The sequence below is a fragment of the Gopherus evgoodei genome, chromosome 9, assembly GCF_007399415.2.
Source record: "Gopherus evgoodei ecotype Sinaloan lineage chromosome 9, rGopEvg1_v1.p, whole genome shotgun sequence".
In the NCBI taxonomy this organism is placed as follows: domain Eukaryota; kingdom Metazoa; phylum Chordata; order Testudines; family Testudinidae; genus Gopherus; species Gopherus evgoodei.
The window spans coordinates 59712260-59726001 of record NC_044330.1 but is presented as its reverse complement, the minus strand read 5'-3'; the positions used below and the strand labels follow the sequence as shown (position 1 = coordinate 59726001).

Sequence of the window (13742 nt, the reverse complement as noted above, 5' to 3'; positions counted from 1 at the left end):
TCCTGCCCATGTGCACCCGGCTCGTGGCCATTACCGCCCCCACCACAGCTATACTGTGTCATGTGACCCAGGCTCTTTGGGAGGCCCCACCTCGATGGATTCTAGCGGGGCGGTCAGCTTACGTGCTTCCCTCCACTCGTAGCTGGGGAGTGCCCTTGGCTCCTGCCCAGCCCGTGTGGGTGGGGACAGGCTCAGGTCTCTAGGGCGGGCCCCTGCCCTTAGTCCCAGGGTGTCAGACAGGGTGGGTGGTGTCCACTGTGGGAATTGGCGCTCAGGCCTTCGAACCTGCTTGGGCTCTGGGTTGGGTTGGAGCTGAGCAGGTTGGGGCCCGACAAGGCCAGGGCCTGACTCAGCCCCTACAGTCTCTGCCCGTCTGCTTCCAGTTCACAGAATGGGACCTGTTTTGTTAAAAGTGGCTTGAATGTTCTGGACTCCAAGGGCCCTGGGGTCTGGGGCTTCTTTTATTTGGAAGCTGCTTATTTGGGGTTTTTGTAATTGGTTATTTCAACACAATGGTATGAGAGGAGTTTGGTGATTGACTGGTGTCATTGTGCCCCTCCTTAGAATTTTAGAATCATCCTATCCCGACTCCCATTCAATTAAGAAGACACCTCCAAATTGGTGAATCTTCTGCTCTGCACACGACACATCCTATGTTCTGTTTTTTTGTCGTCCCCTGGGATATGTTACATTCCCCTGTTGAACTATTGAATCACGTTGAGGCAAAAGAGACCATTGAGGATGGAGAGAGTGAGGATTTTTAATAATGTAAGTACATTTATTATTTTAAGATTTTTAGGTGTAACTTAATGTTGCATGCAGCAACACTAGAACTACTAAAAAATAATAGAATTTGTAAACACCCCCACTCGTCTCCCTCTGAAATGGGGTGGGCTTGTTTTGAAAGGCAGTGCCCCTTTTTTTCCTCATGAGACTTGACCCATAGAAATGGCTAACATAGGACAGCGGGAGGTGTGGGCTCTCGGTGCCTCTCTTGATTGCTCTCACTTGGTATCTTCTGCCTGGGTAGACTGATGCCCAACCCCTGCTCCTGTGCACTCCTCCCTTGGCTGCGCATATGTCCAAACACCTATTTGTTCTGCCAGAGAACAACATGGAGAAAATTAAAATGATCTGATTATTAATAATAATTACAGTGAACTAATGTGACTCCTGCTACTGGGCCTCGCAGTGTAGCCTGTCTAAATTGTACTGTCTCTGGGCAGGTTGGGTGTTAGTCTTCTGTATAGGGCCAAGCACACTGATGGTACTTAACTAATAAATACAAAGTAGTGTAGGAACAGCACCACCAACTGGATGGTTGCATAAAATGGGAAGGAGAAAACAACACCTAGCTCTAATATAGCATTTTTCATCTGTAGATCTTCAAGTGCTTTTCACAGGAGGTCAGTATCATTATCCCCATTTTACAGATGGGGAAACTGAGGTACAGAAAGGGGAAGTGACTTGCCCTGGGGTACCTGCTAGCTGGTGGTTGAGTTGGGAATAGAACCTACCTCTTCTGAATCCAGGCCAGTGTGCGATCCACTTGGCCATACTAAGGCTCTGGAGATAATTTTTTGCATGGCTAACATTTTTAGTTTTTCATGTTTTATTGTATTTGTCAGTCACTCCAAAGTGAGCATTCTTAAAAACTAAGCAGGTGTGCTTTGAAAACTAACATGCAGCAGCTCACTGTACACCTAGGTGGCGCCTAACTGCTATGTTAAGAGTCACATTATTGCTTATAGATAGTAGGGTCCTACCAAATTCAGAGTCCATTCTGATCAATTTCACAGTCAGGGAGTTTTAAAATTGGTCAATTTCATGCTTTCAGCTATTTACATCTGAAATTTCACAGTGTTGTAACCATGAGAGTCCCAATCCAAAAGATACCTGGAGGTAGGTCTGATCTCCCCCACCCCAAGCTGCCATGCAAGGAATGGACAAGACCTGTTGCTCCCACTCACAGCTCCCTCATTAGGGTGCTTCCAGGAGCAGAGGGATATCGGACTCACTTCCACAAGTCTTCTCCATAGCCAGGAACCTCCTGGGCTGGAGCTTCCTGCAGTGGGTTGGCACTGGGAGGTGGGTCTGATCTCTCCCTGGAGCCAGAGTAGGGAAGGACAAGTACTCCTCTCCCTCTCCAGCCCAGCCAGGTCTTGCACCTAGGAGCCCCCTGACTGGGGTGCTCCCAGAAGCAAGGGAGAGATCAGATTTCACAGGGAAGGGCTTATTTTACAGTTCATGACACTTTTTTCACCACTGTGAAATTGGTATGGCCCTACTTATAGACTCATAGACTCTAGGACTGGAAGGGACCTCGAGAGGTCATCGAGTCCAGTCCCCTGCCCTCATGGCAGGACCAAATACTGTCTAGACCATCCCTGATAGACATTTATCTAACCTACTCTTAAATATCTCCAGCGATGGAGATTCCACAACTTCCCTAAGCAATCTATTCCAGTGTTTAACTACCCTGACAGTTAGGAACTTTTTCCTAATGTCCAACCTAATCTCCCTTGCTGCAGTTTAAGCCCATTGCTTCTTGTTCTATCATTGGAGGCTAAGGTGAACAAGCTGTCTCCCTCCTCCTGATGACACCCTTTTAGATACCTGAAAACTGCTATCAGGTCCCCTCTCAGTCTTCTCTTTTCCAAACTAAACAAACCCAATTCCTTCAGCCTTCCTTCATAGGTCATGTTCTCAAGACCTTTAATCATTCTTGTTGCTCTTCTCTGGACCCTCTCCAATTTCTCCACATCTTTCTTGAAATGCGGTGCCCAGAACTGGACACAATACTCCAGTTGAGGCCTAACCAGCGCAGAGTAAAGCGGAAGAATGACTTCTCGTGTCTTGTTTACAACACACCTGTTAATGCATCCCAGAATCATGTTTGCTTTTTTTGCAACAGTATCACACTGTTCACTCATATTAAGCTTGTGGTCCACTATGACCCCTAGATCTCTTTCTGCCATACTCCTTCCTAGACAGTCTCTTCCCATTCTGTATGTGTGAAACTGATTGTTCCTTCCTAAGTGGAGCACTTTGCATTTGTTTTTATTGAACTTCATCCTGTTTACCTCAGACCATTTCTCCAATTTGTCCAGATCATTTTGAATTTTGACCCTGTCCTCCAGAGCAGTTGCAATCCCTCCCAGTTTGGTATCGTCCGCAAACTTAATAAGCGTACTTTCTATGCCAACATCTAAATCGTTGATGAAGCTATTGAACAGAACCGGTCCCAAAACAGACCCCTGCGGAACCCCACTTGTTATACCTTTCCAGCAGGATTGGGAGCCATTAACAACTACTCTCTGAGTACGGTTATCCAGCCAGTTATGCACCCACCTTATAGTAGCCCCATCTAAATTGTACTTTCCTAGCTTATCTATAAGAATATCATGTGAAACTGTATTAAATGCCTTACTAAAGTCTAGGTATATCACATCCACCGCTTCTCCCTTATCCACAAGGCTCATTATCCTATCAAAGAACACTATCAGATTAGTTTGACACGATTTGTTCTTTACAAATCCATGCTGGCTATTCCCTATCACCTTACCACCTTCCAAGTGTTTGCAGATGATTTCTTTGATTACCTGCTCCATTATCTTCCCTGGCACAGAAGTTAAACTAACTGGTCTGTAGTTTCCTGGGTTGTTTTTATTTCCCTTTTTATAGATGGGCACTATATTTGCCCCCTTCCGGTCTTCTGGAATCTCCCCCGTCTCCCATGATTTCCCAAAGATAATAGCTAGAGGCTCAGATACCTCCTCTATTAACTCCTTGAGTATTCTAGGATGCATTTCATAGATAGATATATAGATAGCTTCTGTGAGTTATTACAGGGTTTGTCATCCTTTCTCTGGCTGTCCCGCAGGTTTTAGTGTGGTCAGGGCAAAAGTGACAATTGTCAGGTTTTTTAGTAAATTAGCAGAATAAAGATTTTAACCTAGTAGAAGTCCTCCAGCATTTCTGCTTGAGTTTACTGGTTCCTTATTTTTACAGAAGATCATTTTCAGCTTACTAATGTTCTTTCTTTGAAGAACAAAAGAACAGCCATACGGGGTCAGACCAATGGTCCATCAAGCCCAGTATCCTGTCTTCTGACAGTAGCCAATGCCAGGTGTTTCAGAGGAAATGAACAGAGCAGGCACTCATCAAGTGATTCATCCCATGTTGTCTTGGTTTTCTTGTTTTTGTTACTTATCACAAATGGTGCCTGCAGACCCAGAAGTCATCCATAACTAAGAAGTTTATAGCAGCCACCAGTTTATCCCTAGTTAGGTTGCACAAATTCTCAGGGATATGGGTTTTGTCTCTGGTTCCTTATTTGTACTAAGAGCTGTGTGTTTCAAGGGAGCACATGGTTGATTGCTCGCTCGTTCTCTCTGTGCATGCATGTGCACAGGAACATATGCCAAAAACTTGGTTTTAAATGCTTTTCCTAGATCCAGCATTTTATTTTTGATGGGCCCAATCAAAATTATAATTGTTTTTTCTTAGCAGTGCAAAGGTAGGCATGGGGGAAAAAATGAGGAAATTTGGCATTAGATTAACATCCCTAAAGACCATTGTTCTTTGTCTTTGAGGGGAAAGCCGCGGGACTGGATTTAATGGGGCACACTCTAGGGCAATGGTTGAAGAGGGGATTATGACTCTGATCATATGATTCTTGCTGGGCACTGAAGTCAGTGGAGCTACCGCAATCTATATCAGTTGATGATTGGTGCTTCTACATATATCTTACGTTGTTAATTTAAAATGTATTTAGTGCTGGTGAAAAATCCTGAATTTAGATCTGGACCTAGAACAAAGTCCTCTATTCTCCCACAGAACTGTTGCAGTGTGGCAAGCAGCTCCATTCTGTCTGCCTCCACCCTAACTTGAAAGGGTCATCAATGGGGTGAGCTTGCCTAGTCTATCACCTGCCCTCTCTTACTGAGACAGTCATCTTAGGATGGCAATGACAATTTTTGTCTCCTAGGAATCGATCAGAGCCCTAGCAGCCCATTTTAGATAGTTCAGCAAACAAGTAATTTCTTACTGTCTTGCTCTAGTGGGCTCTGAGAAATAAAATCCAACACATTTGACAGAAGAGTAAAGACTTTTGGATTAAACCCTCAACAAAACAACAGGCATTGAAAAGAGCCTGTATATTGTAATTTGTTCTGAAAACAAATGAAACCAAAGCACATCAAGCACGTATGCAGGAGTTTTGGCCCAGAAATCCTGCTCATGAACAATTGAACATCATGTTGCCCCTCCCAGGCAAACACAGACGTGTTCAGAGAAATAGCAGGTCATTTAGGCTGTTATGCACAAACACATGTGTTTCCTGTGATACTGATTAAGGGAAACTAAAATAATCTGCACAGGGGAGAGCTTTGTGAAATCCAAACTCTGGAAAGCAAGAGGAGGCCTGTGCTGCCTGCACAGTGGCAGGTCTGACCTGGGACTGTTTCTGGGGGAGTAGGGAATTGTGACAGTTAACCATGAGCATGCTTAGTTAAAGAGTGAGTCTGACCTAACAGCCAGAAGGACGCAGAGTGCTCTTCCAAGTGGCTGACAAACAGAGATGCCAGCATTTGTAAGCTGCTTCTAGTGTAACTGCTCTACTTCTCTTGTACATATGGATTTCATGTAACAAACCTGGAGGTTTCCTAAACAGAGGTCCATGTTAGGGGTGCAGGGAGAGGGAGCTGAGGCCCATGTAACCTGGCATGCACTAGATGAAAGTATTGGAAGGATCAAATGACAAAAGGTGATGATATTTTTGCTGCAAATACTGCAGAACCCTCCTCAACCCATAGGCTGGATCTTGTGGGGAAGGGTAGGCATTGGGCTCTGGGTTAGACTTGATTCTATACTCCTGGCACAAAATGTGCCAGGTAAATCCATCTACTACAAAAAAGTTAACTCTTTTTCCTTCCATTCCAGAGCAATTTCTATTGCAAGACAAGTATCATTATTCCTATTTCACAGATGAATCGGCTCACAAACAGATGACATCAGTTACTTGAGGTTAGCTAGCAGGCCAAGGATAGAGCCAAGAATAGAAATTAGGTCTCCTGACTCCTGTCCTATCATCTGACTGAAGATATTTCTGGCTCAATATTAACATCTCAATTAGATTAGAGAGAAGGCAGGGCTCTATGTGAGACTTCTTGTGCCCCAAACAAAATCTCTGAGGTCAGATGAAGAATCATGAGCAGCATGGAAGACGTACAACACATTTCTGCTCCGCACTTCCTGCAGTGAGTTAGTGAGCAAATCTGTAGCGCTACATAGCAAGTTCCTGTACCACATGTTAATGAGTCTCACGTGTTAAATAGGTAGCACTGGGAGGTATGGCACTACCGCGTGCTAAGCGGATTTGCACGTAAACAGGTCTGTACTGTATGTCTAACCATTAACAGGATTCTGTTCTGTTCTTACCACAGTGCTAAGTGCAAAATGAGATCAACCCAAATAACCCAAAATGTGCTATGGGAAATTTATTAGCTCCTTTTCAGCTTAGAAAGTTACTCATGAAAGTTCCCAGCAGGCATGGTACTGTTTTCTGTGGCATTTAGACACACTGGACAGATCCTCGAAAAAATGCAGGCACCTAACTCCCATTGATTTAAATGGGACTTTGGCGCCTAAATGCCTGTGAGGATCCCCAGATTGAGTCCTATGTTCCCCTTTTGAGTCAACAGAGGCGTGGGGTAAGCTACAAATGCAGGGTCAAACTCGCAAGTGAACAAAAACTCTCATCCTTGTTCTTTTCCCCCTCGCTGACTTTCTCTGTCGAAGTGCTCCAGTTGGCTGCAGTTTGATGATGCTATCAGTGACCCAGTAATCAGATGTAGCTGTTGGTAATAATGTCAGACAGATCCTACACCGACTACTGAGCAGCTAATTGCATCTAGGGTCTCCTGCTTCTCCATATCTCTTCAAGGGAAAGAGAGGGAACTCCAAGTGGGGCTTGCTGTTAGCATAGTATCTTCACCCTGTGAAAACAAGACATGGTCCCAGGAGGGTAGTGACCACATGCAAAGAAGGAGGCTGGATGAAAAGCAACCATACAGGTGCCTATGTTCCTGAAATGCAACTGTCTCTGTAAAAATACCAGTGTTGCAGTGCAAAGAGGTCTGTGTGAAGCCCACACATTCAGGAGTTTCAAATCTCTCTTCTTCACGGGGATCAGCCAGGGTCTTGAGAATCTCCAATTCACAGCTACGCCTCCCTTCCAATTCATCACTGCTTTACACTGCCACACACATTGTAGACACTGTTCTGGCCAAGGAGAATGAGTCAGGCTCTCTTTGGAGCCTGTTGACAACTCTTGTTATTAGTCTAGTTGGGAGTACCCAGCTGAGTCACAGCTCCCAGCCTCTGCTGAGAAGGGAGAGACCAAAGTCAGACTTGGCCACCACCCTTTGTTTACCTCAGTGGGCTAAGGAGCAAGGTCTGAATTTCCTGGCTTTGGCAGGTTTTGGGCCAGCCATGCATGTTGACCCGTGGTATTTAATCCTGTGGTAGAACTAACTCACTCTCCTTCCGCCTCAGGAAAAAGACATGAGTTACTTCCAGGCCATTGCTTTTCAGACTGTGCCACAGCACTTGGGGAAGGTTTGTGTTGGGGGTTGACATGGTTTTGGAACCAGATTGGGGACTTAATCTCTGGTCACATTATCAAGAGAAGGGGAAGGGGAGGACTGGCAAGGTGGGGCCATCCAACAGCCAAAGTCCCCAGAGCAATCCTAGCTAACACAGCAAGAATTCCTCTAGGCCTCTGGGGAAGTGCTCATCAGTCTGAACAATCACTGCCCTTCCTTGGATTTTTTAGCAGGGCCCCTTTAAACCCAGCTGGGGTCCCACAAGAGAACCATTGAGATCAGCGTGGCCCTCAACATACCCTCTTGCTGACCAGCCTTCATATTTTGCACACTATTGATTCTCTGCATCCTTCACATAGTAGAGGGCGTTACCACATTGTGCCCTGCTCCACCATTGTGGCAAGCTGGTGCAAACCCAGCAGGAAGTGGGGCCGATGACAGGCTATGTGACATGCTCAACTTGCTTTTTCAGAAAGGGACACGTGTCCCTTTTCTCTTTTAAGACAGAAGTGTCTGAGGATGAGCCACAGAGAAACTTGGGCTATTGTGCATTGGTTCCTGGCCTCATCAATTTACCTTCTGCTTATCTTTCCCATCAACCCACTCTCACCTCCCTGTCTGTCATAGACACCTGCTTTCTCCCCCTGCTGCATTTTTTCTTCCTGCTTTTCCTATCATGTCTCTCACTAGCAGCGGTGGTCATCCCTTGGCTCTCAGCCTTACTATTTCTTTTGTCATTTTTGTAAGTAACAACAAGAAATCTCTCTTTTCCAGGCAGAACATGCCATTAATGAGCTAGGATCCTGTGAAAGTCTATGGAGAAGCTGATTGAACATTCCCAGTTGTTCCATTACCACCTTTAAATTCAGGGCCGGCCACCTTCCACTTAGAGCAAAGCTGTTCTGTGAAATAAACAAGCCTGGTAACACCTGTGTCTCTCCCCACCCTCATGCAAAGCTCAGATAAGTAGGAGATGTAACCAGGGATCAGTGTATGAGGCTACCTTTTCCAAGCCCCTGGCAAGGCCCTCAGCCACATTGCTAATGCCACTGTAGCTGCAGTTGGAGCCCTGTTTGGGGAGATTATCCCTATGGGTCTGCATTGTGGCATGCTCCTGTGCCCCACTCTTCCCCATGCTACTAGAGAGAGGGGCTCTGGAGTGCATGGGTGAAATGTCCCCCTGTGCAGCCTCTTCAGCCTGGCCCCCAGCTTGCACAATGGATCTAGGGTGGTTCCGCGCCCTGGAGCATCTTTCCCAGCCGCATAGCAGAGGCAGCTGGATGGGGCTCATACTGCACCTGTTTGCATGAGTGCTCAGCTACACATCCTCCCAGGCGATGTGGCTACCCCATCCTTCCTGCTGCACCGAGCCGATGTGAGAAATGTGCACGATTGCTGTGAGAGGTGAGCACAAGGTGATCACGCAACTTCCTTTTCTGGGAAAAATAGGGGGTGAAATGCTTTGAATATAAATAGAGCCCTACAGAGGTGTGCAGCATTGCTCTAACAGGCTACAGTGTTCTCCAGAAATACACTGGAATGCCCCAACTTACTGCTATGCTTGAGGCATGACTGCAGAGCACTGTAGCATGGCTGTTATATAAGAGATGGTGGCTCATCACTGCAGATCTTTTTTACTTCTGTATAATAAAAGGGAGATAGGCACACTCAGATGGGGACAATATAGCACTTAGGGCATTCAGATGGAACCCAAATGCACACTTGGGTACACACATGCACACACAGATTGGGAATGGGAGATCTTATTTTTGCCAAATGCAGAAGCCACTTAGAAATAGTGGGTTCTAGATTTACAGTAGAACTCAGGCCTGGCAAAAAGCCAGCTCTAAGCTGCTGCTGCTGCTTATAGGTTCTTCCACAATCACCCTCAAAGCATAGCAAGACTTTCAAACAAGAAACATTTTCCTAGCACAGACTAGAAATACTGCACAAGGATTTCCCCTCTGCCCCCTTTCAGATTAAATTTTAATTCAGAGAACAATGGTTTGCAAGATGCAAAACTTTGAAAGAAAAAAAATCAGATTTTTTTTTAAAATCAAAGCTCAAAAGCTACTTGCTCTCTTAGCAAAGTCACCAGTCTCTCAACCTCCATTTCAGCCTGTGCTTAACTGTAAGTACATTAGTACTCCTGTTGAAATCAATAGGACTACTGCAGTTCCTTAAAGTTAAGCATGTGCTTAAATGCTACAGCTCAGCACTGGGGAGCCATCAGCTCCTATTAAGAAAATAACCTTTGAACCTGCACCTTATGGCTCTGATCCAGCAAAGCACTTAAGTGTGAGTTTAGCTTTAAGCAAGTGAGTCCCATTGACTTCAAATGGAACTGGTTATAGTTAAGAATGTGCTTGAGTGATATGCTGGATCAGGGCCCCAATGCTCAGCACCTTACAGGGTCATCCCCATGGAGCAATTAGTGCACTGTCAGATGTGGTCACCATACCTTGCCATTTCTCTCAGCGAATCATAAAAAAAGTTTGCTCTTTTACAAAAGCAAGAACCAAAATGCTTTTCCAGATGGGCCCGAGCCAGGTGAGGGTTACCCTTTGTCCACCAGACGTGCTGCTCCTGGATGCTTTCTTAGAAAATGAAACGCATTGTTCCTAACCATGTGTCCCCAGCCCAACTCCAGACTCAGCATTTTTAGCAGAAGAAAAAAAATTAAACAGAACTGAAGAGAAAAAAAAAAGAAAAAGAGACAAGGCTTTGTAGAGCTTCATTTTCTTCCCCTGGGCTTTCAGCTTCTTCCTCAGAGTAAAATCCACAGGTAGCAGGGCAGCTGATGAAGTGAGAAGGAGGCCTGGACACAACCCATGGTCTGAATCCCCAGTTTGGGTCATTATTTTGCTTCCTTCTTCGTGCCATCTAGCCATTGAAGCTGCTCTCTGTTGAGCCTGGATGGAGGCAGAGTTGCTTCTGCTTTTATCAGTACTGCAGCAAGCAGCTCTGAATTCCCCTGCCCCCAGGATGGGACGTTCATACTCTTCTTACTCACCTCCAGCAGGGACAGTCCCTGCGCCACAGGTTTGCTGTGATGACGAGAGCTCCTCTTAGATCAAACAAGAAATGGGGGATTTTTACTGGGTTTTCTCCCCTCCCCTCTCGCTTTCTTCTCATTTTCTGGAAATGAAGCACACTCAGTCTCCAGTTTTTCATGCCATTTGGCACATTTTGCTGCTTTGTGGAGGCGAGAGCTCATCTTTTTAGCCCTGACTGCTTTCAGATAGGCTGTAGGGACTTTACAGCCTAGTTTGTCTCTTTCCTGACTTCCACTCAGCAAATAAAGGGACTTTCTTCTCCTCTTGCACTGACAGCTGGAATTTCTGCTGATCTGGTTTAGTGAAAGCTTTGAGGCCATTTCCCAATCAGGCTTCTCCCCTGCTCATCACTGTACCTTGGCTGGGGTGACCAGATGTCCCAATATTAGGGGCTTTGTCTTGTATAGGCAGCTATAACCCCCATCCCAATTTTGCACACTTACTATCTGGTCACCCTAACCTTGGCAAATCCGTATAAAAGGTAGTTGATTTCATATAGAGCCTACTCATATTTCCCATATGCTCTTAGTGAGCAGTTACTCATGCAAGGAATCCTGAGGATTTCAATGGGTCTACTTGCATGCGCAGCTGCTCATCCAAATGAGTAAAGGATTCCCACAAACTGGCCCTCAGGCATTACAAATAGTAAATAATAATCACTTATTATTAATAGAGGAAGACCTGAGTTCTGTTCCTCTCTCTGCTGTTGGCCTGCTAGGTGACCTTGGGCAGGACCTCCTTGTACCTCAGTTTCCCCATCTGTAAAACAGGGATAATTATACTGATCTCTTTTGGCAAACACTTTGAGATATAGAGTTGAAAAGTGCTATATTAATTAATGATAATTATATTCACATGTACTATATATGTGCAAGGGATATCGAGGTGGTAGTGTTTTTCTAAAAGATATGCTCTAGTTCAAGTATAGCTAATGAAGCTGAAGCAGAAATTGATACAGGAAAATTGATGCAGGAGGTCAGACTAGAAGATCACAATGACCCCTTCTGGCCTTAAAAAAATCTATGACTAAATTGCTGAGTCGTGATAATTTGTATTTGCACCTTGCATCTTTGACCAATTTCACCTACACTTTGCCCACTGGGACTACTTCCAACCTTCCAAACCTCTCAGCAACTTCAAACAGTTGCTAAATGCAGAAATTTAAAAACTTGCCACAAAATCCAGGTCTGGACTGATATGAAGTGGGAATTTTCTGTAATGTTTTTATGAAGCCTATATGTGTTTCAGTTTCCCCTAAATGCTACATTGTTATCAAGTGGGGAAAGGGACTGTTTGCTCTCAGGGCATGCTAGGAAACATCAGTATGGATGTCCCCTAGCTGTCTGGCCTTAGTCGCCATATCAGTGGAGTACCTTGAGAAGACAATGTCAAACCCAATAACCATGACATTGACACCTCATAACCAATAACCTAGGGAGATACTGATTTTCCTCACCTCTCAGCAGGGAAGCTGAGCAACATCCCCCAGCTGGAGAACAAAGGACAGAGGTGTTGGCTGCTGGAAGGAGTCAGGGCTCTCACCTGGAGTCTGACCAAGGAGGGACAGACAAAGCTAGACTAATGGGGTTCACTACAGCTTGGCTAGGCTCCCCAGAGTGAACTATGCATTAACCTTCATTCCTCTGTGCCAACCTGAGGACTTTCTGTGCTGTGTCCCAGTTCCTAATAAACCTGACTTTTGGTAAGTCTGTAGAGTCACTGCAAATATTGGATGAGGTACATTAATCCCTGCAGTGCATACAAGAATCTGTCTCTGTTGGACTCACTGAACAGAGCTCATAGTGTGAAGCAGGGACCTGAAGGCCCAGAAGTCAAGTCTAAGGAGTTGGTGAAGCCATATGGCCTACCCTGTGGCATCAAATTCATTTGGGCATAAGCTTTCGTGGGCTAGAACCCACTTCATCAGATGCAATCCTGAAGGAAAAGTGAGACCCCTTGGGGGTCTGGCACACTAACAGGGTTCTTCCTAGAGACTCTTCCATAGCTGGGGGTGTAGCACCAAACCTGTAGATTCTTGACAACCAGTGACAGATTTAAAAGCTGAATATCTCATGAACAGATCAGGCTGGCAACAGGTATTTAATCACACTGGAAAGAGACTGGGATCCCCCTTTTAATTTCTAGCCTTGGTAGGTTCCAGCTTATCAATCCTTAAAATCATGAACCCCAATAGCTATACGCATAGGTTTGCTCATATGCATGCTGTGATGCTCTGAGTACCTCAGGGTACAGAGCATCACAGACCCCATGTTCATCCTTGTAAAATGATTGTGTGGTATACAATGCAAAGTTTGTCATATTGGGTGTCTTCGGAAGGCTCATGATGTACTGAGCATTATTGTTATAGGGATGTTATAGGTTATAATTTAATGTATATACTTATGAGGCTGAAAATGTATCCTCATGGCTTAAAGCAAGCCTAGACAAAAACTTTCCAAGAGCAGGGAGTCAGTTTACACCTCATCAGGGCAGGTATAGGACAAACCCAGTCTCACAGGAACAAACGATGCTGACCTAGACAGCAACAAAATAATCTGTTAGACTCTCCAGGGAGTCACCCTCTTCCTTTGGTCAGTTTGGAACTGCAATGAGGTAATGCTCACCTGACTCTGAAGGTGGGGGGCAAAGCCAAGAGGGAAGAAAGGACATGATAAAAGTAAGAGACATTTGCCATGCACTCTCTCTCTCTTCCACCTATATCTACAGACATCACCACCAAGCGACTGATCAAAGGGGAGAGCCTGGCTGAAGAGCAACCAGCCAGCCTGTGGTGAGAAGCATCTAAGTTGTAAGGACATTGAACAGTGTCAAGATCAGCTTAGAATGCACTTGCTTTTATTTCCTTTGGCCAAATCTGACTTGTTACGCTTTGACTTATAATCACTTAGAATCTATCTTTATGGTTAATAAATCTGTTTGTTTATTCTACCTGAAGCAGTGCGTTTGGTTTGAAGCATGTCAGAGGCTCCTCTTGGGAGAACAAGCCTGGTACATAACAATTTCTTTGTTAAATTGATGAACTCATATAAGCTTGCAGCATTCAGTGGGCATAACTGGA

General features: G+C 45.1%; 1 long non-coding RNA gene across 1 annotated transcript; it reads left to right on the top strand.

Annotated features, from left to right (window-relative positions):
* The first annotated feature begins 85 nt into the window (after window positions 1-85).
* On the top strand, window positions 86-13428 carry LOC115658059. The gene is made up of 3 exons (XR_004002139.1): window positions 86-195; window positions 565-768; window positions 13391-13428. It is a non-coding gene; the product is annotated as an uncharacterized LOC115658059 (long non-coding RNA).
* Window positions 13429-13742: the final 314 nt, after the last annotated feature.